Below are 27,918 nucleotides of genomic sequence, written 5' to 3' on the forward strand. Positions count from 1 at the left end.
CTAAGAAGGAAACTGCCTAACTCTCCCTAAAAATGTCAAGTAGAGCACCCCAGATGAAGCAGTTAATATGCTTCATATTTGTAAGCCCGGTGGGACTGGCTTTATGATGACCCATCCTGTTCATTCTCTAACATTAAAAGGCCCCGCATCCATTTTCTGCATTTACCCCAAATTGGGGAAATTTAAGAAATATCAAAAGGCAAAGGTTATAATAAGAAGCTAATATTTCGTGAAGCAAGGCTAAGGCAAATTATGATAAAGATTGACAAAAGAGACTGAGTTCCTTGGCTCAACCCATGGCTGGGGACCCAGATCCTCTTTCAAGGGAAAAGGTAAAATAGACTGTGGGTAGGAAAAAAAAAAAAAAAGGTTCTGGGACCAAAGCATAAAAATGTATAAATTACTAGAGTTATAAAATTTGAGATGTTTAAACAGATTTCATAAAAGGTAGTTGTGACTCCTTTACATAAATGGCTATGAAAATAGATACTGTATCTGACAGGGGAAGGTTTCCCTATCTAGTACCATAAAACCGAAGGCATGTAAGTCTATTCTATGAGACATGTTCATTGGACTGTGGAGAAAAAGTTAAATATTGAATTTGAACTCAATTGAACGTAGACACAAACAATGGTCACCAAGTCCCGGAACAGGTTGTGTGAACCCCTTGAGGTGTTTCTCCAGTGCTATCTCAGAGAAATCTCTATTTCGATCTATTCCTATATGTTAGTTATTGAAAAACAATAGACAATCGGGAAAACAAATTGACATTTTTGTGTTTGTTGAGCCCAGTCATAAGGGCCCTCGTGACCGGGCCTCATGCCAAATAACTTGTTACAAAAAGAGCTAGGGTCCCGGACTGCGCTGAAGTCATGAGACTTCTCCTCCTCTGTGGATGGACAAGTAGCTGACTCTGGAGCCCAGGCTGTTGCTATCCAGTCTGGTGGTGAATCCTCCATAGTCTAGTGAGTGTAAAAATCTTTTCCCTTCTCCCCTTCCTATTCAATTTGCTTATTATGTCAGTCTGCTTATTATATTATTTGCTTATTATATCATTTGCTTATTACATCTGCATTGCCATTTACATGAGATAAAGTTTGTTTACTCTTAAAGGTATTGTGTGTGTGTCTTTTCTTCTCCCCTCATGCGTTTCCCGCACAGAACATGGACATGCTAAACACATAGGAACTAATAAGATTGCCTGAGCCCACAGAATATAGGGCAAAAGCTGGAGTGCTAGTCAGGAAAAATCCTCCACTTCATAGTCCTTTGTGGAACATTTATTGGAGCTTATGACAAAAGACTGTAAGCACTTCCCAATGACAACTACTGGACTAGAGAATTTCCACCTGAGGGGCATTTACCACCTTGCTATGAAATGTTAACTGAAGCTGCCCCTATGCTAATGGAAGTAATGGTGCCCCAAAGAGTTCTATAATAAAATAAAAATGGTTTAAATCGAATCTTACTACCTAGAGATGGCAGAAGGAAATTCTCATGAGCAGAGAGCCTCCATTTTCCCTAGAAGTAACTTTATGTAAGGAGCTGCTAGATTCTACAGTACCTAATAAACAGCTCTCATCTAAGAAGAGCTACTTAGCATGTGAATAGCAGTTCCAAGGTGAACAAACAACATCTTGTTTGGAACTGTGCTGCTCCAAGGAAAATTCTAGAAAATCTTTTTCTTTTCTGTTTTTGTACAGTTTAGAGCAATTGGATGAAGTATGTTTTTGTGAGCAAATTTACCTTTCTCTCTGAATTCTCCAAAATTCAGAAACTGTGAGTATTCTGATTTTATGAAAATATAGTTATTTCCATAAGTTTAGTAAGAGTCTTTTCTTTTAAAACAGGACAATTTGAGACACTGGTTATTTTACCAAAGTTTGACTAGAATAACATATTTTTACGTAAAGTTTCAGAAAGCCAACTTAAAAGGAGCCTATATGGCAATCAGTTCTTGCTGCAATCTATGCAAATAATCACGCAAAGTACAATAAGCCTAAAACTTATTTTGCACATAAATTAGTCTTACTATAATATCTCTTCAATGGGAAAGGAGGGCTAGAGAGAGGAAGAAATTGTTTCAAAGTAAAACTATAACACTTTTTACTATATTTCAGCCCTGACTTTTGTTTTTGAGTGCAGATTGAATCATGAAAGATGTAAATTTGCCTCATTTGGCATTCCACTGGGCCTGATCTGTTTTTCACTGCAAATGCCCTGCTGTTTAAGGCTACAGAAGCCCCCTCCCTCTAGGCCCAGAGACTATCATGGAAGAGGTTGTCACATAAGATTGTAAGGGCTGGTTTTGAGGTATAGAAGTAGATCAAGGTCAGACACTCCAAATCAAAGATGGGTACAAATACACCTAAATGGCTAGTAAAACAAAGGACTTTGTTTTCTGAGCTATTATGTGGCACCTTTTCATCCACCTCAACCATAAGGAATCTCCTGCTTCCCACAGAATTAAGAGAAAATAATTACTAGGAGGATGATGATACTTTGTGACCAAGCCTCCTTAGTATAATACTCCCAGTTATGAGTTGTGCAGATAAATATATATATTTAAAATTTATTTTTCAGAACAATGTTATGCTTTATATAGTGAATTGTTATATGTCTGTAACTAAAAACAAGATTGCAGTAGCTCAACACACAGAAGTTAAATATAAGCCTTTGGCTTTTTGATTGTTGGTTCTTTAAAACAACAAAAAAATTAAGAGATAATGAATGCCTTGTTCATGTTCATTCCTATCTGGCCTAGAATATTTAATTGACTATAAGTCTCTTGACTCTAAGTCCCTTTGCCACAGAGTGTCCCACTAAGGGACAGGATGGACCTGGGGCAGACAATCCTGTAGCCCTGGCAATGCTATGAAACAAAATAAACATTTGGTGGACATTGATGCTATCTCCGGCAAACCTTGGCCAGAAGGAGGAGAATGTAAACCAAAATAAAATTCTAAGGTCCCCCAACCATATGAATGGCTTTATTACATGTGAATCCTTATCCTTGGCAAAAGAAACTTTCTAAATTGATTGATACGTGCCTCAAATACTTTTGGGTTCACAGTTTGAATAAAAATTTTTAAAAAAAATTCAAGTGACATAATGTTTTTCTGAAATCCAAATGCTTAAACAAGAATAAACAGAATTTTAAAGGATATTGGTAATTGTATCTCAAAAATATTTGAGAAACATGTTATGTTGGGAAAAAAGAGAACCTTAAAATAATATCTGCTTGTTGTAATACTGTGTTTAATATTTCATAATGAGGCATAAACACTTACCATTACCTTTACTAAGTACAGGGAGTAATAATAATAATAAAAATAAAATTTTCAGGGTCCTTTTATAAAAAATTGACTACTATATCAGATATTATGATATGAAGGCATTCCTTTATAGCTTATAAAAAAGTTTTGAAAAGTATAACCAATATGTAATTAAGGTTTCTTTGAAGTTATCTTGTTGCAACAAAATTTTCTATTGCACTCCTTATTTGAAACTTTTACTACTTAAAATATTTTACTACTTAAAGCTTGATATTCTTCCCTGGTGCATTGAAGAACTCATCCAGTTGATTGAATTAGTTAATTGTTTTTCTTCTTCTTCTTCTTTTTTTTTTTTTTTTTTTTTTGCAATTTAAATGCTTGTCTCACCTTCACGGGTTATTACACTTCATAAGGAAGAGAATAAAAATTAGAAGACAATAAAAACAAATATTTTCAACTTCAGAATTTTATTTATGACTATATCATTTTATACGAATTTGTAACTACTTAAGTTTTTGTAGAATTGTAAACATGAATTGCAATAGCTTGTACATGATTAACACACTAATTGAAATAAGAAAAATGTTGCTAAAATCTGCTTTTAAATTTTTTAAGTAGTGAAGATTCCATGTAAAATATTTGTATATATGTAATAATATTATTTGGAGCAGATAATGTTGGTTTATGCCTCAAAGCATATTTGATGTTTTATCTGATTTATTTGGTTAAGATTAATTAATCATTTAATTAAAAATTTAGAAGCTCTATTTATAAGCTTGCTGTGCAAGTATATTAAGATGGTTTACATACAGGTAATAAAACAGAATTAAGCTGCTAAAACTGTCTAATACTACAGTTGGTTAAAGAGGTCAAAAAAGATAAATGTGCTTTTTTAAAAAATTCATTTATTTATTTGAGATAAGGTCCCACTCTGTCACCTAGGCTAGACTGCAGGAGTGTGAACATAGCTCACTGCAATCTAGAACTTCTGGGCTCAACTGATTCTCCCACCTCAGTCTTCTGAGTGGCTGGGACTATAAGTACATGTCACCATGCCTGCTAATTTTTAATTTTTTTATATAGATGGTGTGTTGCTTTCTTGTCAGGGCTGGTCTTGAACTCCTAGGCTTAAGTGATCCTTCAGCCTTGGCCTCCCAAAGTGCTGGAATTAGAGATGTGAGCCACTATGCCCATCTAGCTTGGTCAATTTAATATCAATTAATGACAAACAAAACAAAGCACACAGCACAACTCAACTCATTTTTCTATTTGTCTGGTGCTCATTCTTCTATGCAATAAAGGACCAGTGGGTATAATGTGCTAATATGGAAAATAAAATAATTTTAAAAAATAATTAATATCTTCGAAGCCAAGAAAAGACAAAAAAAGAAGAAAAGAACCTTGAGAACAAAAGAAAATGAAGAGCAAAATGATAGATTCAACCTCAACATTATAGAAAAGTAAGTTAATTGTAAATGTGCTACAAGCTCCAAATAAAAGAGAGCCATTGATAGAATTAATACAGAACCAAAGTCAATCTATGTGCTGACTTCAAGAAAGCAATTTTACTTGTAAACAGGTCAAAAGTTAAAAGATAGTTTCATTGTGTTTTGTTTTTCAAGTTAAGAAGTAGAAAAGACCATACCTTGACATTGTTATCTATAAAAATATTATGTGCCTATATTAATATTAAAAAGAGACTTCAAAACAATTTATATTCCCTGGGACAAAGAGGGATGTTTTTTAATGATAAAGAGACTAGTTCACCAAGATGACATAATAATCTCAAATGTATACATGCTTAATAACAGAACTTTGAAATATATGAAGCAAAAATCAAAATAATTGAAAGCAGAAATAGATAAAGTCACACTATAAGATTGAGATTTCAACACACATATGCTATTCATTTATATAACATTTATAGGGAAAACAAATATGAATATAGAAGGTTTACATTGTTAACCAGTTTTTTCTAAATTACATTTATAGAACATTCTACTTCAAAACAGAAGAGCATGCATTCTTTCCAGATGAAAATGGAATATTCATTAAGATGTGTGTATGATTTAATTGGTTTAAAAGGAATAAAATAATCTGGCTTTGTTATTCCTATGGAATATAGTCAGAAATAAGAAAAACAGACATCTATAAAATTCCTAACATTAGAAACTTGAAACCACATTTTTAGGAGTGACTTCCACTTTTGGGAAGATGGAGGAGAAATACTTTTTCCTATTCCTCTCACTAATCATAGCTAAAACCTTGTACATTATATATAAAATAAGTGTAAAAAGATCTATATAGGTATAAAGAAGACAGCAGACCAGCAAGGGACCTCAGGAATAAAAAACAACACAATGATAGTTTCCTGGGTTTGGTTTTTGTTTCATGTATACTAGACTTGGAGCTGAAAAAGCTGTCTGCTTGAAAATGCCAATGGGCACAGACAAAAAAATCTCCAGAAAATGACTGTTTTCTCTAGTCAAAGGATTAGGAGAAAAGCAGCCTAGCTAGAGAGAAAACTTTTACCTAATAACCACTCTACTCCAGGCAAACACCAAGAAACAAATCAAGAAAACAACATCAACAAAAATGGTGGCCCCATTCCAAATTGAGTCAGCAAAGACTGAATTAGAAATCTTGATTTTCACAATCACAAGTCTGTTAAAAAATAACTGCTGTCTTGATGGTAGAGAAAGTCAAATAGGAAACCAATACATCACCATCAGCCTGTAACAAGTCCTCTGTCCAGCAATGTCAGTGAAAACCACATGAAGAACATGGACTTTCACCCCACTCATCAGCAATGTAGTGTCCCTCCTCCTCGATGCCTAGGTGGCATCAGAGAAAGCTTACTGGAGAATCAGGGATTTCACCATTACCCAGTGATAACAAACCCACTCTCACCATCATGTCAGTAGATTTCATGTGAGACACCAACACATCAGCACTCACCTAGTGCATCAAAAGACCACTCCCCTTGGGTTTCAATGAAGGATGAGTAAGGAACCCGGACTTGTATTTATAACCAGCTGCTTTTCTTCTTCGGCTGGAGCAGTGTCACAGAAAGCCAGTTAAAACAGAAAGTTTAAAGAAAATTTAGTGTCTCACAAAATAACACAAAAATGTCTAGTCTTCAATAATAAATCACTTATCATACCAAGAAGTAGGAAGACACCAGACTTGATTAAAAAGGTGAGCAATAGATGCCAACAATGAGATGACAGAGATGTTCATATCATCTAAAAATATTTTAAACAGTTATAATAATTATGCTTCAGTAAGCAATTACAAACAAATGTCCTTAAAAAACAAAAGGATATGTCAACAAAGAGTTGAAACATCTTAGCAGAGAAATAGAACATATCAACAGGAGCCAAATTGAATTTTAGAATTAAAACATTCAATTACCAAAATATAAAGTTCAGTGAATGGGTAGAATAGAGGGGAGAAAAAAAACAAAAACAAAAACGAATGAGAGGCTGCAGGCAGAAATTAAACAATCTGCAAAACTGAGAAAATTACACACAAATTCTCCAGCAACGTGTGAAAATATAGCCATGTATCACTTAACAAAGAGGATATATTCTGAGAAATACATCCTCGGGTGATTTTGTCATTGTGCAAACATCATAGAGTATATTTACACACATCTCAGTGGTATAACCTACTATACTACAAAGCCTATTGCTCCTGGGCTAAACTGGTACAACACGTAATACTGTAGGCAACTGTAACAAAACGGTAAGTCTTTGTTTATCTAAACTTATCTAAACATAGAAATGGTACAGTTAAATCATGCTATTATGATCTTATGGGACTGCCATAACATATATGACCCATCATTGACCAAAATATCATTACGTAGCAAACTCTCATATAGTGAAATATCTACATTTTCTGTCATCAAAGCACTGGAATAAGACAAAAGACTGGGGTAAAAAATTACCTGAAGTAATAATAGGGGAATGCTTTCCCAAATTTGGCAAAAAACATAAAAGATACAAATTCAAGAAGTTGAATGAACACCAAACAAAATAAGACTAAATAAATCGATGTCACTAAGATATATCTTCATTATACTTTTGAAAGTATAGGAAAAAAAAAAAAACTATTATAATGACAGAAATTTTTCTTCACAAACAATGGAGGCCAGGAAAGCTCAGAATCCTATAAACAGTGAAAATAGCCTTCAAGAATGAAAGGAAAATCAAGATGATCTCACAGGAGTGAGAATTAAGATAATTTGTTGCCAGTAAATCTATCGTAAGGGTGAGTAGGGGCAGAATAAGTGGGAATTCTTAATTGGTATAAAAAATATAGTTAGAAGGAATAAGATCTAGTGTTTAGTAGCACAACAGAATGACTATAGTTAATAAGAACTTACAGTATATTTCAAAATAACTAAACAAGTGAAACTGTTAATATTAACATATATCTAGTAAGAGTAAGAAACTGGAATGTTTCTAACAACAAAAAAAAGTCCTTTAAGTAATGGATATCCCAATTACCATGATTTGATTATTACACATTGTATGCTTGGATCAAAATTTCACTTTTACCCCATAAATATGTACAGCTGTTATGTATCTATAAAAATTGAAAATTAAAAAATAAATAAAAGGGAAAAAATTCTTTAAAAATAAAGCAAAAAATGAAGAAATAAATGAAAAAAAATCAGCTAATATGAAACACTCTTCTTCTCTTGAGTTATCTAAATTATTATTGACATTGAGTCAAAAATTATATCACTGATTTATTTTGTTCTTATTATATGTAGAGGAAGTATTTAAGACAGTTATAGCAGGGAGCAGTAACAATGTAAACAGAGGTAAGATTTCTATATTTCACTTGAACTGATAAAAATGATAACACTAGTATACCATGATAAATTATGTGTGTGTGTGCGTATATATATATATATATATATATATATATATATATATATATATATAAATAAATATAAATACTTGGCACAACCACCAACAAAGCTTATAAAAAAAAGGAAATAGATACATACATAAAAACACACACAGAGAGAAATGCAAGTCAAAAAACAAACTACTCATTATAAAAGCAGAAAAAATAAAAAAAATAAAAAAAGAGATAAACTAAAATAAAAATAAAATGATAGGCTTTAAACCTAACATCAATATTTATATTAAATGGAAATAATCTGAATTGTCCAATAAAAATATTGGCAGAGTGGATTAAATAACATGACTATTATTTTTGGTCAACAAGAAATTCACTTCAAGTATAATGTTATAGGCAAGTTGACAGTAAAAGGATGGATAAAGACAAATCATGAAAATGTGAATCATATTAACTTGAAAACAGCCTGAATAAAAGATTAGATAAAGTAGACTTCAGAGCAAAGACAATTACTAGAGACAGAGAGGGACATTATATAATTATAGAAAGGGCAATCTACCAAAAAGACATAGCAATTTTAAAGTTCATGCACTGAACACCAGAGCCATAAAATATGTGAAGTGAAAACTGAAAAAACTGAAGAAGAAATAGACAAGTCCACAACAAAGATCAGAGACTTCAACACCCTTCTCTGAAGAATTAGTAGAGCAACTAAACAGAATTTCAGTAAAACTCAGCAACACCATCAACCACCAAGATATAATCAACATTTCTAGAACATGCCAAGCAACAACAGGAGAATACACATTAATTTTAAATGCCCACAGAACATAACCAAAGAAAGATAATGTTCTGGAACATTAAAAAAAAATTCAAAAATGTAAAACCCTAGAAACCATACAGAGTATGTTCTCTAATCACAAAGGTGTCAAACTAAAAATCAATAACAAAAAGATAACAGAAAAATATTCAAACCCTTGAAAATTATCTAGACACTTGTGAATAATCTATGGGTCAAAAGAGTCTCAAAGGAATTTGTGAAAATATATTGAAATAAAAAAATGGAATAGACAACCTACCAAAATTTGTAGGAGACAGCTAAATCGGTTTTTAGAAAGAAATGTAAAGCTATAAATAAAGACTTTCAAAAAAATTAAAAGAATCAAATAAATCATCTACTCTCCCACTTAAAGAACATATATAAAAAGCTGTAAAATGAATGCAAAGTAAGCATAAGAAAGAAAATAATAAGACTATAAGTGAATAAAATAAAAAATAAAAACATAAATATTGGAAAACAACCGAGTTTATTCTTTGGCAAAATCAATAATATTAACATGTATCTAGTAAGAGTAAGGAAAAAAGAATAACCAAATTATTAGTATAAATATCAGGAATAAAAATAGGATACAATTATAAATCCTATAGATTAAAAAAGGCAAAAAAGAATACTATATACAACTCTAAAACACATATATTTGACAACTTAGACAACCTGGACCAAGTCTTGAAAATATTTTCACAACTCATCCAAGATGAAATAGGTAATTCGAATAATCTTATAGCTATTAAGCAAGTGGATTTTTAAATTATAAACCTCCTGAAAAAGAAAGTTATATGCCCAAATGGTTTTCATCAAGAATTATATCAAACTTTTGAAGTATTAATATGAGTTTACAAACTCTTTCAGATAAGTAAAGAGGAAGCAACAATCTTGAATTTATTTTATAAGACTACTATTGTGCTGATATCTGATATCAAAAAAAGAAAGCACAAAAATTATGGAGTCTATCACTTGTGAATATAAACACAAAATCATTTTTTAAATGTTAGCAAGTCTAATTTAGTAATAGCAGTCATACACCATGACCAATAAAGGTTACACTAGGAACATATGACTAGTTCAAGGGTCACAAATTAATTAATTCCACTACACATTATTTTAGCCTAGAAGATGAAAATCACTTGATTATTACAATCTATGCAGAAAAAAATGTGAAACATATCAACATCATTTATTATAAAATCTCTCAGGAAAACAGGAATAGAGAGGTATCCTCCTTCAGCTTGGTAAAGATAATCTACAAAAAACCCTACATCTAACATTATACTTAATGGTAAAAGACTGACCGATAAGTCAATACTTGCAGCATAATCAGAAAAGAACAAAGTTGACTGAAGACATAGGAGCCATGGTCTCTGCATAGTTTTGGGGTCCTCTTTAACTCTGTAATATAAAAACACTGTAAGTCACTGCCTATATTTTGAGTACGTAAGAGGGATTAAGCAGGACTCGTAGGGATTGAACATTTTACTTAAAGAGACTCTTAAGTGTCATCCAAAAGAGACTGTTTTCATTAATTGTGGTAGGGAGTTGTATTAGTGTCCTATTACTGCTGTTACAGTTACCTAAAATATAGTAGCTTAAAATTGCATAATTTGGGGAGGAGAGAAGTCCAGGATGAGTCTGACTGGGCTAAAGAGTCTGAAGGCTCTAGAGGAGAATCTCTCTCTGTGTTTCAAGCTTCCTGATGCCACCTTCATTTGTTTGCTCCTGGCTCTTTGTTCCATTTTCAAAGCCAACAGTGTAACATCTTGAAGTCTCTCTCTCTCTCTCTCTCAGAGGTTGGCTCTCCTGCCTCTGTCTTATAAGCATCCTTGTGATTACATTAGTTCCATTAAATAATACAGGATAATCCCTCCATCTCAAGATGTTTAATTTAATCATACCTGCATCTGTAAAGTCCCTCTTGACATATTCACAGGTTCTCAGCATGAAACATGAGCAACTTTGAGGGAAGAACCTTATAAGGGTTCCCACAAGTGTTGAAGTTGGAACAAATTAAATATATACAAAATATAATTTCTTATTAAAAATAGGCAAAAATGAGACAAATCTTATAAAATAGAGAAACTACATGTTGGTCTATTCTCATGCTCCTAATAAAGATGTACCCAAGACTGGGTAATTTATAAAGAAAAAGATGCTTAATGGACTCACAGTACCATATGACTGGGGAGGCCTCACAATTATGAAAGAAGCAAATGAGGAGCAGTAATGTCTTACATGGCAACAGGCAGAAGAGAAGTGCAGTGCAAAAGAGGGAAAATTCTCCTTATAAAACTATCAGATCTCATGAGAACTAACTCACTATCATGAGAACAGCATAGGAAAGACCTACCCCCATGACTCAATTCCCTCCAACCAGATTCCTCCCAATTCAAGATGAGACTTTTGGGTGGGGACAGAGCCAAACCATATCATTCTACCCCTGGCCTCTCCCAAATCTCATTTCCTCACATTTCAAAACCAAATAAGCCTTCTAAACAGTCCAAAGTCTTAACTTACTTCAGTATTAACTCAAAAGTCCACAGTCAAAATTCTCATCTGAGACAAAGCAAATCCCTTCCACCTATGAGCATATAAAATCAAAAGCAAGTTATTTCCCAGATACGATGGGGGTACAGGCATTGGGTAAATATCCGATGAAAGAAACAAAGGGGCTATAGGCCCCATGCAAGTCTGAAATTCAATAGGGCAGTCATTAAACTTTAAAGTTCCAAAATAATCTCCTTTTTACTCCATGTCTCACATTCGGTTCATGCTAAAGCAAAAGGTGTGCTCCCACAGCATGGGAAGTTCCGGTCCTGTGGCTTTTCCAGGCACGTGGAGCAAGCTGTGAATGGATCTACCATCTGGGGTCTAGGGGACAGTGGCCCTCTTCTCACAGCTCTACTAGGCAGTGCTCCAGTGGGGACTCTGTGTGGTGGCTCAAACTCCACATTTCCCTTCTGAACTGCCCTAGCAGAGGTTGTTTATGAGGGCCCCACCCCTGCAGCAAACTTCTGCTTGGACACCCAGGCATTTCCATACATCCTCTGAAATCTAGATGCAGGTTCCAAAACCTCAATTCTTGACTTCTGTGCACCCACAGGCCCGACATCACATGTAAGCTGTCAAGGCTTGGAGTTTGCATCCTCTGAAGGAACAAACTGAGCTGTGTGATGGCCCCTTTTAGTCACAACTGGAGCTGAAACAGCTGGGATGCAGAACACCATGTTTGGAGACTACACAGAGCAGTGAAGGGGACTCTGGGCCCGGCCCACAAAACCATTTTTTCCTCTTAGGCCTCAGGCCTGTGATGTCAGGGGCTGCCATGAAGGTCTCTGACATGCCCTGGAGACATTTTCCCCATTGCTTTGGAAATTAGCATCTGGCTCCTTGTTACTTACATGAATTTCTGCAGCTGGCTTGCATATCTTTGCAGAAAAATAGTTTTTTATTTTCTACTGAATCACGCTGCAAATTTTTCAAACTTTTATGCTCTGTCACCTCTTGAATGCTTTGCTGCTTATAAATTTCTTCTACAAGATACCCCAAATCATCTCTCTCAAGTTCAAAGTTCCACAGATCTCCAGGGCAGGGGCAAAATGCCACCAGTTTCTTTGTATAGCAACAGTGACCTTTACTCTAGTTCTCAACAAGTTCTTCATCTCCATCTGAGACCATTTCAGCCTGGATTTTATTGTCCATATCACTATCAGCCTTTTGGTCAAAGCCAATCAAGAAGTCTCTCAGAAGTTCCAAACTTTCCCACATTTCCCTATCTTCTTCTGAGTCCTTCAAACTGTTCCAACCTCTGACTGTGACACAGTTCCAAAGTCATTTTCACATTTTTGGGTATCTATACAATAGCACTCCACTCCCAGTAACAATTTATTGTATTATTAATTCTCACACTGCTAATAAAGACATACCCAAGACAGCATAATTTACAAAGGAAAGAGGTTTAATTCACTCACAGTTCCACATGGCTGGGGAGGCCTCACAATTATGGCAATAGGCAAATGAGGAGCAGAATCGTGTCTTAAATGACAGCATGCAATAGAGAATTCCAGTGCAAAAGGGGGAAAAGCCACTTATAAAACCATCAGATCTTGTGAAAATTAACTCACTATCATGACAATAGCACATGAAAGACCCATTCCCATGATTCAATTCCATCCCAGCAGGTTTCTCCTATGACACATGGGAATTATGGGAGCTACAATTCAAGGTGAGACTTGGGTGGGGACACATCCAAATCATATCAACCAACATGTGTGAATTCATAAATTTTCTCATGACATTATGAAGGTATAAAATACAGCAATAGCAACAACAGAAACCCATAAAAACATCTACTGAACTTTGCACAGCATCCCTAGCTTATAGATTGTTACTAAAATGTGAAAATCACACACACACACACACACACACACACCCCTCAGGAGCATAAAGTTTAGTTCGTATGTTGTTTAGAGTTGAAATTATGTTTCAGACAAATTTGCTAAACACAACAAATTTGTGGAATCATGAGGCCATCAGTATTCGTTCGATTTATTAATGTTTGTTCTACAAGTGTGAGTGAGGAACCCACTTTGCTAAAAATTGGTTAGATAATACAAGGATATACAAATGAATAAGTCATATTTCTGATATGTATAGTGTAGTCATATAAAAATACAACTTCTCAAGTAAATATGCAATCTGTTAAAAATAGTTTCATGCAACAAAAGAAGCTACAATTTCAATCAAAGGAATGATTACTTCAAAGAGTAGTGATTGGCCAGATTATACAAGATGATATACATACAGATTCTGTGATCATGGCAAGGGATATGTCAGAGATTTACTAAAACCCCAGGTCCCTTTTACATTTTCTAATGGTGATTATTTGTTCATAGTATTGCAAAATAGATACATTATGAATAAATTTTTATTCCTAGCATCATTTGCTAATGTCTCTTGTAAAAAATTCCAAGCAACTATTTCTTTCATAAACAAAGCAAACTTTATTATTGAATATCTATTTAACAACCATATGCTTTACAGAAACAGATGGTTATTTTTATATTAATTTAAAATAAATACATAAATTAGAGAACTCAAGTCTAATATGTTTGCTGGCCTGTTCTTTCAAATATTCAGCTGTTCTACACGTACGTTTCTGAAGTATTAATTTAGCCCTAACTCTTAGTTGTCTATTCAATATCTGTTGTACTCTTTTTTCCCCACTGTAAAAATATCCATATTGAAGTTTCAACATGTAATGCTCAAAATACACACCTTTTTATATTCTCTTGCAGCAAAGTTTGATCACGAGATAAAATTCTAGCCAATAATATGTAAGAGGAATTTGATAAAAGGCTTTGGTGAGAGTTTTAGTATCTTCCTGATTTAAAAAAAAGTCTCATAAATTTCTTTGGTTTTTATTCCTTCTTCTGTGTACCTGGAATACAGTCTGTTACATGAAGGAGCATCTTGTAAATATAAGGAAACAGTAAATCTATTTTATGTTAAAGCCATTGATATTTGGGCTTTTTGTTATTTGCAACTAATGTATTTATGATGCAAGCACTTTTTTGTTGTGTTTTACATTGGTAACTTTTGCATATTAAAAAATGCAATAACCTTTACATTAATTAGCACCCGGAAAAGAAATATTCATGTATAAATCTAACAAACTGTGTTCAAGATTTATATGAAGTACAAAACTCTGATGAAAGAAATTAAAGAAGAGCTAAAAACTTGGAGAGACATTTCATGTTCATAAACAGGAAGATTCAATACTGTAAAGATATTATTCTTTCCAACTTAATCTACAGGTTCAATATAATCTCCAATATAAAATCCCAACAAGTTATCTTATGGATAATGACAAATTGATTTTAATATTGATATGAATAGGCAAAAGATGCAGAATAGCAAACACAATATTAAAGAAAAAGAATAACGTTGGAGGACAGATACTACCCCGTTTTGAGACTTTCTATAAAGCTAGGGTAATCAATTCAGGGTTGTATTGACAAAGAAATACACAAATAGGTCAATGGAAAATAATAGAGAGTGAAGGAATAAACCCATATAAATATAGCCAATTGATCTTTCACAAAGGACAAAGGCAACACGATGCAGGAAAGATATGAGGGAAATTTTTAAAATATGTAGAAAACTGGAATTTAAAGATAAAAATTAAAGATAAAAACTTTTAACATTAACTCCACCAAGTTCAACACAATTATGTAAGAGATGGTGCCAATTATTGAGTCAATCCCTAAAGAACTGAGAGTCTTGGGAATTTAATGATGTCAATGCTTTTTTACATAATCAACTGAAGAAAATTGGCCACCCTTTTTAGATTTTTTTAACATCAGGAAGAAAAAGAAATCAAAAGAAACCAAACTAAAACTGCGAGGGGGATGCCTAATGATTTCCCATTGAAACTCTTGCAAAATTGCTCTTGTTTGAGAGGCATGAGCAGGAACCTTGTCATGGTGGAGAAAAGACTCTAGTGAAGCTTTCTCAGGTGTTTTCCGCTAAAGCTGAGGCTAACTTTCTCAAAACACTCTTATAATAAGCAGATGTTATCATTATTTGGCCCTCCAGAAAGTCAACAATCGAAATTCCTTTGAGCATCCTTAAAAAACTGTTGCCATATTTGCTCTTGACTGATCTGCTTTTACTTTGACTAGTCCACTTCCACATATTGGTACCATTGCTTTGATTCTTCTTTGTCTTCAAGATCATGCTGCTAAAGCCATGTTCCATCTTTTGTTACAATTCTTCAAAGAAATGTTTCATGATATTGACTCCACTTGTTTAAAATTTCAATTGAAAGCTCTACTCTTATCTGTAGCTCATCTCTGTGCAATGGTTTTGGCACCCATAAAGTTGAAAGTTTGCTCACCTTTGATTTTACAATCAGAATTTTGTAGACTGGACCAATTGACTTATCCAGGTTGTTACCTATTTGTGCTGTTAATTTTTGGTGCTCTTCAATTAGGGCACAAATAAGTTTTTTGTTGTTGTTGTTATTGTTGTTTTCTTTTCTCATAAACTGATGTGGATGGTCTGCTCTTTTGAGCTTTCAGCTTCAACATTATCTCATCCCTTCTTAACATCAGTTATAATTTGTAAACTGCCGATTTATTTTGGATATTGTCCCCATAGGCTTTTGGTCAATTATTTCTCTATGTTTCTGCTCAAGCCTTACCATAAATTTGATGCTTGTTCTTGCTTCATTTTATCAGAATTCATGTTGCTCTGATAGGTGTTATTTTCAAACTGGTGTGATATTCTTCTTAGTACCTCAAACTAGGTCCTGTTTAGACATGTTACAACAAGACAATGCAAGTTTATTTTTGTGAGAAAAGTTGAAATTCATGGAAAATTTAGAAAATTTTTGTGAACTGTTTGAAGATCCTTTGTAGTCTTTTCAGCAAACAGTCCTTGTACACTTGGACATCCACATTCAAAAAGATGACTCTAGACACAGATCATTCCATTCACAAAAATTAACTGAAAATGAATTACAGACCTAAATGTTAAATTGAAAAACCATAAAACACTTAGAGATTACATAAGGAAAAATAGATGACCTTTGATTTGGTGATGACATTTTAGATACAACACCAAAGGCATGATTGATGAAAGAAAAAATTAATAAAATAGATGTTATTCAAATTAAAAATGTCTGTCCTGAAAAAGACACTGTCAAGAGAATGAAAACACAAGCATGAGAGAAGATATTTTCAGGACACACATTTGATTAAAAAAAAAACCTATTAGGTAAAATATTCAAAGAACCCTTAAAACTCAACAATAAAAAGACACTAGAGTTTTAAATCAGTGAAAGACCTAAACAGAACCTCACCAGAGAAAACATACAGATGGCAAATAAGCACATGAAAACATGTTTCACATTATATGTCATCAGGAAAATGAAAATTAAAACAATAATAAAAAACTACTACATACATATTAGAATTGGCCACAGTCTAAAACATTGACAACATCAAATGCTGACAAGGATGTGGAGCAATAGGAAATCTCATTTATTGCTACTGAAAATGCAAATTGTGCAGTTTCTTTGGAACAAAATTTGGCAGTTTCTTGCAAAACTAAACATACTCCTTTCATACTATTCAGTAAGCACATTTCTTGGTATTCACCCAAAGGAGTTAAAAACTTATGTCTATAAAAACTTGCACACACATGTTTATAGCAACTTTATTCATAACTGTCAAAAACTTGGAAGCCATCAAGATTTTTTTCAGTATATGAACAGATAAATAAACTGTGTTAAAACAATAGAATATCATTCACTCTTAAAAAGAAAGAGCTATAAAGCTACAAAAAGACATGGAGGAGCCTTAAACATATATTATTAAGTGAAAGAGGTCAATTTAGAAAGACTGTATACTGTATAATTTCAACTATATGACATGTAGGAAAGGCAAAACTGTGGAAATAGTGAGATCAGTGGTTGACAGGAGTTGCAAGAGGGAAGGATAAACAGAACACAAAATTTTGGGGGCAATAAATTTACTCAAGATGATAATAAAATGGTAGATACATGTCATCATACATTTTTTGTATTTTTTTTATTCCTTCTTATACTACAAGGTATTTTGGCTTCTCTTTTTGAATACCTTTCAACATTTTTTAATACAAAAAAATACATAGTAATGAGTTATTTAATAACATGGTAGAAAAAATATGGTCAATAGATCCTCAATATGTTTTAAAATTAAAAATGTGAATTAAGTGTTATGATTCTAAAGTCCTTATGAATAGAGTGATAGAAGAACTGATAATGTGTAGACATAAGAACAAAAAACCCTATCAGTTTCTAAAACTGCATATCACAACAAAAAGTGTTAGTTGTTCAGTAAGACACACATGAATCTGAGATCTTATTAAATATCAAAATGTACTAATAATTTCAGGACCATGGTATAGGGACAAGAGTGACTTTATTAAATGCTAATCTGCCATATAACATCTGACTAACCCCAGTTCAGGAATGCCGTCAAAATGTCTAGTTGATGTATTATTGCTCCTATGTAAGAACACCTATTCACAGCAAGTTTCCTCCAAAACAACCCTTATAGTCCCGGAAATTATAGGCTGAAATGTCTGCAACAACTTACACATTCCTCCAGCGTACATAGGCTTTTTCCCCAAGGTATAAGCCGTGGGTCTGAGAGTTCACAGTGTAAAAATCTACCTGTGTTGTGGTTGCCCAAGGCCACTATTCTTTCTGCAAGTTCCCTTAATAAATCACTCAAAACCAACAAACTGGATTTGTCTGCCTCCTTCTGCAGCTTCTTTGCTCCTTTGGCACTTGGAGGCCACTTTGCATATACGGCCCTTTTACAGAACTCTTGGGTAATTGCGAAGCCTAGAAGAGGCATGGAGAAATCCAGGACTGTTCTTGAGTCCTAAGTTTTTATTTTACAGTGTGTCAGACACAGATTTAACATATAGGTCTCACCTATGCTAGAAGGGTATAACTTACACAAAAGGGAGCTATGCAAGTCATGAAATATTTTTATGTTATGATCTGAAAATTATCTGGTCTATAAGACATTTTCTAAGGGAATGATATTCTAGGTGAATTTACAATAAGCAACATAGACCAACCAGGTACATAGGCTGAATCATGTTCTCCCAAAATTCATATGTCAAAGCTGTAATCCCCAGTATCCCAGAATGTATCTGTATTTGAAGACAGGGCCTTTAAAGAGATAATTAAGTTAAAAAGAGACTGTTAAAGTGGACCTTCATTCAATTGGATTTGTGTACTCATAAGAGGAAATTTTGACATACAAAGAGACACCAGTGATGTGCCTACACAGAGGAAAAACCATGTGAACACACAGCATGAAAGTGGACATCCACAAGCCAAGGAGAGAGACACCAGAGAAAATAAAACCTGTTGGTACCTCAATATTGTAATTCTTCCCCCTAGAACTGTGAAAAAATAAATTTCTATTGTTGAAGCCACTCAGTCTATGGTATTCTGTTGTGGTAGTTCTGGCAAACTCATAGAGTTGGCCACAATATTTCAAAGATAAGGACTCACCCACTAGAAAATATCAACATATGTTTTGTAGAAGTCTTGACATTCATATGTTTAAAAGATGGTTTGATGGGAAAGTCTTTCATCCTGTCCCATTCCTAAAGAAGAGGTGGAAAAAACAGATCACAGGCCTGCTGTTAACTCTTTCCTTTCATAAGCTATGACGCAGAAAATCGACTTGGTATACAACCAAAGACCTTATTTCATAGGTAAGTATAAGGGAATATATTCAAGTATGGTATTACAGTGAGATTTGTTGTGGCAAGTTGTACATCAGCAGGCAAGTGTGCAGTTTGCTTTGATGAGCATGCACCATGAAACCCTGGCCAGCTGTTAAAAGACTAGATATGAAAACAACAACATGGACGAATCTCTAAAATCAAATATCCAATAGTTTTATTATGAAACTTAAAATTGAAGCACTGAATATAAATGCCTACTTTAAAAAAAAGTATACCAAAATTTTTCCCATGTTAAATATTATAAAATGTCTTTCTATGTGGTATAAGGGAGAGGAAAATAGGAATAAAGAATACAGAATAAAGTAAATAACATTTTTCAAGAGTTTTGTGACACAGATCAGTGACAATGATGTGCCATTAACTACGGAGTTTTATGAATTCAACACACGGTACCCAAATTCCACATTTTAATAATGAATTAATAATAAATCATATTTTAATAATAAAATTCAAACGGAGAATTCTGAGCTAAAAACTTTAAATAAATTTATGACAGTCACAAATATAAACACATAAAGACAAGCAAGCCAAACAATATATAAGAAAAGAAGATGCAGTTCATTTTAGAAAGATAATTACAGAAAATCAATAAACCCAAGGAAATAATACTAAAGACTTCATAGCTGCTATCATAAATTTTAAACATGCCTTTTGTGGTTGAAGATCTCATAAGAATGGAAAGGAAAAGAGGAACAAGAAGGAAATTCCCTGAAATATCAAATCACAAGAATTTGGCGAGGTACTGATAACAGAAATAAGACAAGTCAGAGGTGACACTGAATTAAAAGGAAGAAAAGTGTTAAAGGTTACATCAGCAAAAAGAAGAGTAAGCAAATATTCCAGTTGTCTTTTCATTTCTATATTCATTACTTACCTTGTCCACAAGGTTTTACACATTATGAGGGCAGATTCCTTGTGTGTCTCATTCACCTCACTGCTCAAGCATCTACCCCAGTGTTGAACTGTGCCTGAAACATAATGTTTATTTAATAACTAAAGAGTATATTTAGGATGGACAGCCATAGAAAGAGGACCATTTTATCAACTAGCATGAAAATCTCCTGGAGGCAGGTACAACTATGGAATGCTAGAAAAGCTACAGAATCTTTCTAAACTTTGTTTAACTTAGTCTTTTAAATGTGATCTGAGGCACTATGGAAAGAATCTTACAGACAGGTTGACCCTTGCTCCTCATCCTCTCTGGTTAGCAAAATGTGTTGTCTCTATTCTTGTGTTTTCCTCATGTGAAATAATAACACCAATAAAACTAGACAGACTCTTAACATGCATAACTGTATATAGTATATTCAGATTACAAGACTTTTTAATTATAAATTTTCTATTGAAACACTCTAAACAGAAGTGCAGGTGATAGGTGACATATACATATATATAAAGGCAGTCCTTCCAGTTACTTGGAATTTAGTTTCCTTCGCAAGCGGAGTGTTCCTCACTGTCTATTTAAAACTGACAAAGACATTTGTCTTTACTCGTGTGGAGATGCCTGATAACTTATTTCTAACTATCATACGCTCCACAGTCATGACATTTTAAGACAATAGATCAAATCTATCGTGGATTTTTTTTTTTTTTCAATTTCCTTTTGATTGCTGCTGGGTAGAAAATAGAGAGATAGTCGAGAATAGCATTAACTTGCAAAGTAAAATAAATTATTTCGAGATAACGATTCCATGTTAGAATACAAAATGGCCTCCTAGTTACAATAACAAATTCAGCAGTGCATGGTTGTAATTCTTTAGCCTTACTAGTTTTGCTACCATGGTTTGTTTTCTCTGGTATACTCCAGATGATTTAAATAGTGAGACTGATACAGAAACCTCCGCAATGCATGTATTAAATGCATACACATACGAATTATAAGAGCTTGTTAACTGGTTACAGACTGTACACTAAGGACAGAGTTCTTTAATTTGAATCTGGACATTACTATTTGCTCACTCTGTAACCATGAACATGATCATTCATCCATCTGTGCCTCACTTTTTTCAGTTGAAAATATTAATAAAATATATAGAGAGAATATAGAGAGTATATAGAGATTCCATACATATTTTATATGTGTATATATGTATACATACATATATGTATACACACACGTGTATATATGTGCGTGTATATATACACATATATGTGTATATGTATATGTGTATATATACACATATATGTTGTATATGTATACACACATATATACACATACATATATAGATTTATGGAATATTTATATACACATACATATAGATATATACAGATTCCATACATCTATATATATGCATAAATATTTACACACACATATCTATTTATCTATAAAGCAAGAATTAGAATATGTAAAATCATTTGATGAGTGTCTAGTACAGATTAAGAATTAAGAATCAAATGAATGTTACCTGATATCATATGGGTATATACATATATTTAAATATTTGTATATACATTTATGTATCACACACACATATATAATATAATTTTATATCATACAACTTTGAATTTGCCAAAATGAAGCAGAAGCCCCAAGTTAAATTTCACTAAGATTACAAATGTAGCATATCCTTCGATTTAACTTCACACTTCAGCTTCTTTAAAATTTTTATTTCCAAGAAAGTGTACAAATACCTGCATATGACAAGCAAATAAAATATTTACATAAAAGATGGCTATAGCCACAGTGAGAAAATGCTTCAGGCTCCATATGCCTTAGAACTAAAGTGACTGTATAACTTATCATCCAAACCACGAGAGTTTAAGAATAAAATGTGTGTGTTTTTAATAATCACTCCAGGATACCAAGTGGGAATTGAGATTTTTTCCAAGGAAACCAGGAAGATTTGTCACCCTACTCAAAACCCTAGAAAATGCAGTAAATAAGAACATATTTTACATGTTCCAAGGACAAACGCATGAGGAAAGTGGTGTCACCTTTTCTTTGTGGTGAAATAAATAGTATCATCTATGCTCTCCGCAAAGCTCAGGTTGAATTTGTAACTCAGGTAGAACCGTTGATTTTGTATTTTAGGGTTTTTTTTTTTTTTTTTTTATACAGAATGCGCTGTACCTCATAGTTAAAAACAATTGTTCTAAGCTTCCACATGCTGCTAAGATACAGCTACCGGGATTTAGTGCGAGTCACGTTGTTTGAGGCGTTAGTTCAGCTGTCTGTTGAATCCCCTGAAACTGATGCTCAGTCTATATTAATGTCTCAGTCCCAAGAAACCTCAGCCTATTCTCTCCTATAATTAATCTTGCAGGTAGTGCCTTGACATTATTGGTTCACCAGCAGAGCAGAACTGCCTCAGCCATCAATAATAATTCAACGCATTAGAATGAGGCCTACGCATGGGCCACGGAGGTAGCCAAATATGCAGGATCTCCTGCATTCCTCTCCAGTTGAAGGGAAACCGCAATTGAAACTAGTTGTTTTGGTGGCTGGATAATTTGTAATAGAGGGGTCTCGGTGTTACTAATTGTTTTGCTTTATGCTTTTCTCCAAATGTAGCCACGGCTTGGCACGAGGGGAGTGATTGTCTGTTTACTGAATCTTAATATTGAGGCTGTTACAAATTGTCTTTCACAGATGGTGGGAGCTTTTCAGATGGAGAGAGGCAAGGAATTTATTACTCAATATTTCTGTATTACTGATTGGGACGTGAGGAGCATAGACAATCTGTCCTACTGCAGGGTTTGCTGCATGGTTTTTTTTTTTTTTTTTTTTTTTTTTGCCTCTGTAAAATTATGGCTGGCTCTAGACGTTTTTCTCATTTTGTATAGATAGCAGCTGTGTAATTTCCAGCAGAATGTTTGCTTTGATCTCCCTTCCTTTAATTGAAATCCGCAATTATGAGATTTGTTTCTTTTATGTTTGTGAGTTTATTGGTTTAATCTACAAAATGTGCTGTCTTGCTGTCTTACACAGTTAAAGGCTACAGCACAGTTGGGACTTAAATGACAAACATTGGAGGGAGGGGCTTCTGTTTTTTGTTTTTTATTTTTTTGGTTGGCTATAAAAAGAATCCAATATATAGTCTTCCACTCAGATAGCAGGCTCTATGACAACTTAGTCATTCTGTATAATTTAAAGCTGTGTCTCTTGCATATATATAATATATATATTATATATGATTAGGCTCATTTCTAAAAATAAATAATATGTGTGTGTGCACATATGTATATGTGTGTTCATATACACACATACTGTATGTGGGTGTTCATAGAATGGAAAGGGAAAATGCCTGCGTAGAAGCATTTCTTTGATTATAGTAACTAGTAACATTTACATAATGCTAGCTTTATCAGCACATTTTAGGGGAGAGAGAGTGAAAGGATTATAAAGTAGATAGATACAAGAACAGCAATGCACGGTTTCAGACATAGTTCACAACAAATAATTTTGAGAGTTACATGTCAATATGCTCTACCAGGTAAATTAACCACAAAGTTCCTAAATGGTAAAGTTCCAGATGTTTGAAATATTTTAATAAAAAATAGAAGAAAAAGAAGAGATTAAGTGGAGAAGAATGAGATTTTGTTTCCAAATTTACAATTCTCTTACTGATAGTCTGTCATAAACTGTTACTACATATTTTAAAACAATTTTTGCTAATACTTTATGCATTCATTTTATTTTCTTTCTGGCACAGTATAGTGCATTTTCGTGTGGAATGCTAGGCTGTGTCTATATAAAGGAAATTCCATATTAACTGGTATTAGGCCAATTAATTTATAACTGAATTAATCTTTTTATGTAGCATCCTTACTCCAACTAATTGGTTTAGTCTAACAATTTTGGTAGCTATTATATAGGTATTTCTCTTAAATGGTCAAGAATAATTAATTCACATTGACAAGGGATTTTTCACAAAATTCTTTCATGTGTTAATGGTTGTTTTTAGGCAAATAAACCAAATGATCATACGGATATTTAAAAATACTTTAGAACTGCACATGTTAACTGAGTATGTCTCCAATTCACCTTGTGGTCTCCTGATTATGACGTGGTCAGGTCTATAGTCATACAACTGTGATATATATATATATCAAGATACATAGCCCATGGACTCCAGGAAGAAAAATTCACTTAAAAATAAGCCTTTTAATGGACTATTTCTAAATCCTGATAGCCACCATTGGAAAAATGTCATGGTATTTCCTGCTTTTGCTTAATAATTAAAATCTAATTAAATGTCCACTCATCTAGGAATTTCTTAATAAGAAAAACTGTAGTTAATTATAGATATTTGTATTTTAAGTATGGGAAAAAACAAAAACAATGGCGCTAATGGACCTAAAGTAACTTGCTCAATAAATTACATCTAGAACACTAAGGAAAGAAACAGAATTCAAATCCATACCTTTCTATGAAACCCTGTTTAATATGGATCTACCTGGTTTTTTTAAGGATACGTAATGACTTAAGATACTAACTCCACATTCTGTGATAAGAGATGAAGATCCAGGAAATGTATGGACACATATAGCCTAAAGAATATTGTTAGAAAAAAATAGTGGGATCTGGAAGCAAAAAGGAAACATAGAAAAGGAAACAGGAAGGTGAAGAAAGTTGAAGATAAACTTTCTTTTTCACAACGTTTTTATGGGCAAGTTCAGCCCATAAATCAAAAATTACTTTTATGGATGAAATGTTAGTTTTCTTTAAGTCAAGATCATCTTTTTCATTTCCTACATGCAGGTTGAATCTCATTTATGAAGTGAGATGTCAAATAACAACAAAAAAATGCATTAATTTGCATAAAGATGCTTGTAAGATAACATTGCTCCACACTTTGCTTTATTCACATCATTAGAGGAAATATTTTATTCCTCTAGTTGTTTCTGGCCATGGCTCAAGGAAAAAAAACTTCCACTCATTCCTTCAGACAGTACAGTTAACAAGAGGATAACTTTTTTTTTTTCATTATCATCTGTGTCCTTCTCCCTCAGGAAGCAGAGAGTTATCAGATCGGTGAGAGAGAGGAAATAAAGGTGTGAACCTGTGTCTCAAGTCGCTACCTCTTTTGGGAGCACTCTGTTCTCAATTTATTTTAATTCTGTTTCACAATTTAATGAGTTTACTAAAGCAGGGTTCACTATTACCCTGTGGAGATCCTTAATGACACATGGATATGTTTAATTCTGGGAATAAAGTAGTTAAACTGACTAGTGATTATGCCACATTGTTAGCGTCATCTTTGTCAATAAGAAAGCTCTTCATATTTATGGTATCTGTATCTATTTCTTCAGAAGTGTGACTATTATTCATATATCCCCAATACACACAAAAGATATAGTTTTATCTAAATTTTTAATCGGTTACATATTTTTCTAGGTTACTAGCTAGAGACATCCTGGTTGTTTCCAATTTGTTATAAATTGGAAATCTGATGCTAAACAAGTAGTGTTATGAGAAGCCTTCTTATTCATAACTTGACATGTTTTTGTTAGTATATTCTAGATTAAATTTTGAGATTATGGTGGAGTCAAATCATACAAACACTTTAAATTTTGCTCCATATTACCACATTCCTGTGCAAAAGTGACACCAATTTACAATGCCATATTGTATAGATGTGTTTCATGGTACCCTAAAACAATTACAATGTTAATAACAAAGATAAGTAATCACAGAGCACTATGCCAGATATAATACTAATTTTTAAAAGTTTGAATACAATGACAACTAACAAAATATGACTAGGAGACTCAAAGTGAGCACATGTTGTTGGTAAAATGATGTTAACAGACTTCCTTAATGTAGGGTTGCCACAAACAAAAGTAAAAAGTATTTACTTGTGGACAACCTTGCCAAACATTGACTCTATAAAATGGTTTAAAATTATTTACATTACAGATACTTTTCTTTTCTTTGCTATTTCTAATTATGTTATTTTGTAAACTGTTATTTTAGCCACATATGTATTTTTTGGCTCTGAATTTCTCATTTCATGTTAATTTTGTGTGTCTGTCCTTGATGGATTCTTGGAATTTTTGTTTTAATTGCATCCTTCTGTATAATTATTCTTGGACACTGTGTCATTTTTAAAACTTGCATTTCATAGGATGGATTCCTAATACTTTGTTTGCATGTTCTTTTATGCTATTTTTTTCCTTGTCTTATTACTAAAAAGTGATTTTATACTTGCCATGACTTTCAGGTTTCCCAGCTTAAGATGGACACTTCTTACACTTTGATGTAGCATGGGCGAATTTGTCTCTACTTTTTCACATCAAGCTACAATTTAAGGGTTGAGTTTTGAAATATGCCCACTTTTTCCCTAGCCTGAGTATGTGGACAACAAGCAGATGAGCTCAACTGGTGTGCAATTTAGGTGAAAGTCCTGGACTCTTTCTCTCACCTAAAATTTTATTAAACGTCTAACCCCATAGCTTGCTCTCTTTCCAGGAGGCAGTTTTACTGCCTCCAGGGAAATATCCTTGCTTTCAAATCTCTTCCTTAACTCAGCACGGAGCCACCAAGGCTTTGCTGGTATCAGTGAGCTATCTCATGTATCTTCATCCTCCATTTCACCAGTCTTTTCCTGGCACTTTCTCCCTCTATTCCTCACTCTAAGACTGAGTGTGGAATCAATATTTGGCTGTAAAGGAGTATATGGTGTCTTATCTTGTGTACTGAAACAATGTATTTACTCAAAGTTTTATGGATTTTCTTTTTTCTCTACATTATGCCAAGACATAAATTTGAGAGTGTTTATGATGGTGCCTCTTTTCCCCTCTGCTTTCTTTTCAAATTACAGACATCAAAACAATAAGCCTTAACCATTTTCCTGTTTTTAAAAGAAATAGTTAATTTTTGTGGGAATTATTAGGTGTCTCCCAGGCTACCCATGTAAACCCTCATTTTACCTGTTTTTAAATTGAGTTATTCATGAGATGCTTTCTGTGTTTTAGGAAACAAAAATAAATGTTATATTGTCTCTCAAATGTCATATGGTCTCTAAAATATCATATGGTCTCACATCCCCACCCCCAACTATTTTCAAAATGGCCTGAGTTTGGGAATGAAGGCCTTATTTGGACATGGATATGATTGTAGGCATTCTCCTTTATATTCCTTTATAACTTACGGTTATGCATCTAGTAGCAGCTGTTAAGGTCACTCCAAAACTGACATTCTCTCCCCATCTCTGCTTCCCACTAAAATCCATCTGGTAATGGAACTGTACATACCTTCAAGTATTTTGAAAACAAACCAAAAAATTACAAGCAAAAACAAAATAAACAAAAGACAGATATCTGAATCAGACAGAATTAGTTTTGGATCTCAGACTGTCATCAGTTAGTCGTTTAAAATGGAGCAGGTTACTTAACAACTCTGAGAAATATTTTCTCAAAACACTGAAGTATAATAGGCATTTTACAGACATTTTGTGATAAGCAATTGAGGTATGTGTGCACGTGTGGGCTTGTGTATAAAATAAACTCACTTGACTGGCCTATATAACTGTCTTTTTTTCACTCAGGATGAATGATGGGTGACTTTTTTACTCAAGCTACATCGTATTCTATTCAGATTAATCTAATTTCTAATTTGAAATAATTAAAATATGTGATATACTTTGACAAATATCGAGGTAATAAACAGTTGAA

At 33.5% G+C, this 27,918-nt stretch overlaps 1 long non-coding RNA gene across 1 annotated transcript; it reads left to right on the top strand.

Moving 5' to 3' along the window:
- On the top strand, positions 1 to 27,918 carry LOC102136531 (uncharacterized). The gene is made up of 5 exons (XR_279148.3): positions 1 to 965; positions 1,704 to 1,779; positions 8,059 to 8,109; positions 22,566 to 22,666; positions 24,713 to 27,918. It is a non-coding gene; the product is annotated as an uncharacterized lncRNA (long non-coding RNA).

Source organism: Macaca fascicularis, chromosome 7 (assembly GCF_037993035.2).
Source record: "Macaca fascicularis isolate 582-1 chromosome 7, T2T-MFA8v1.1".
NCBI lineage: Eukaryota > Metazoa > Chordata > Mammalia > Primates > Cercopithecidae > Macaca > Macaca fascicularis.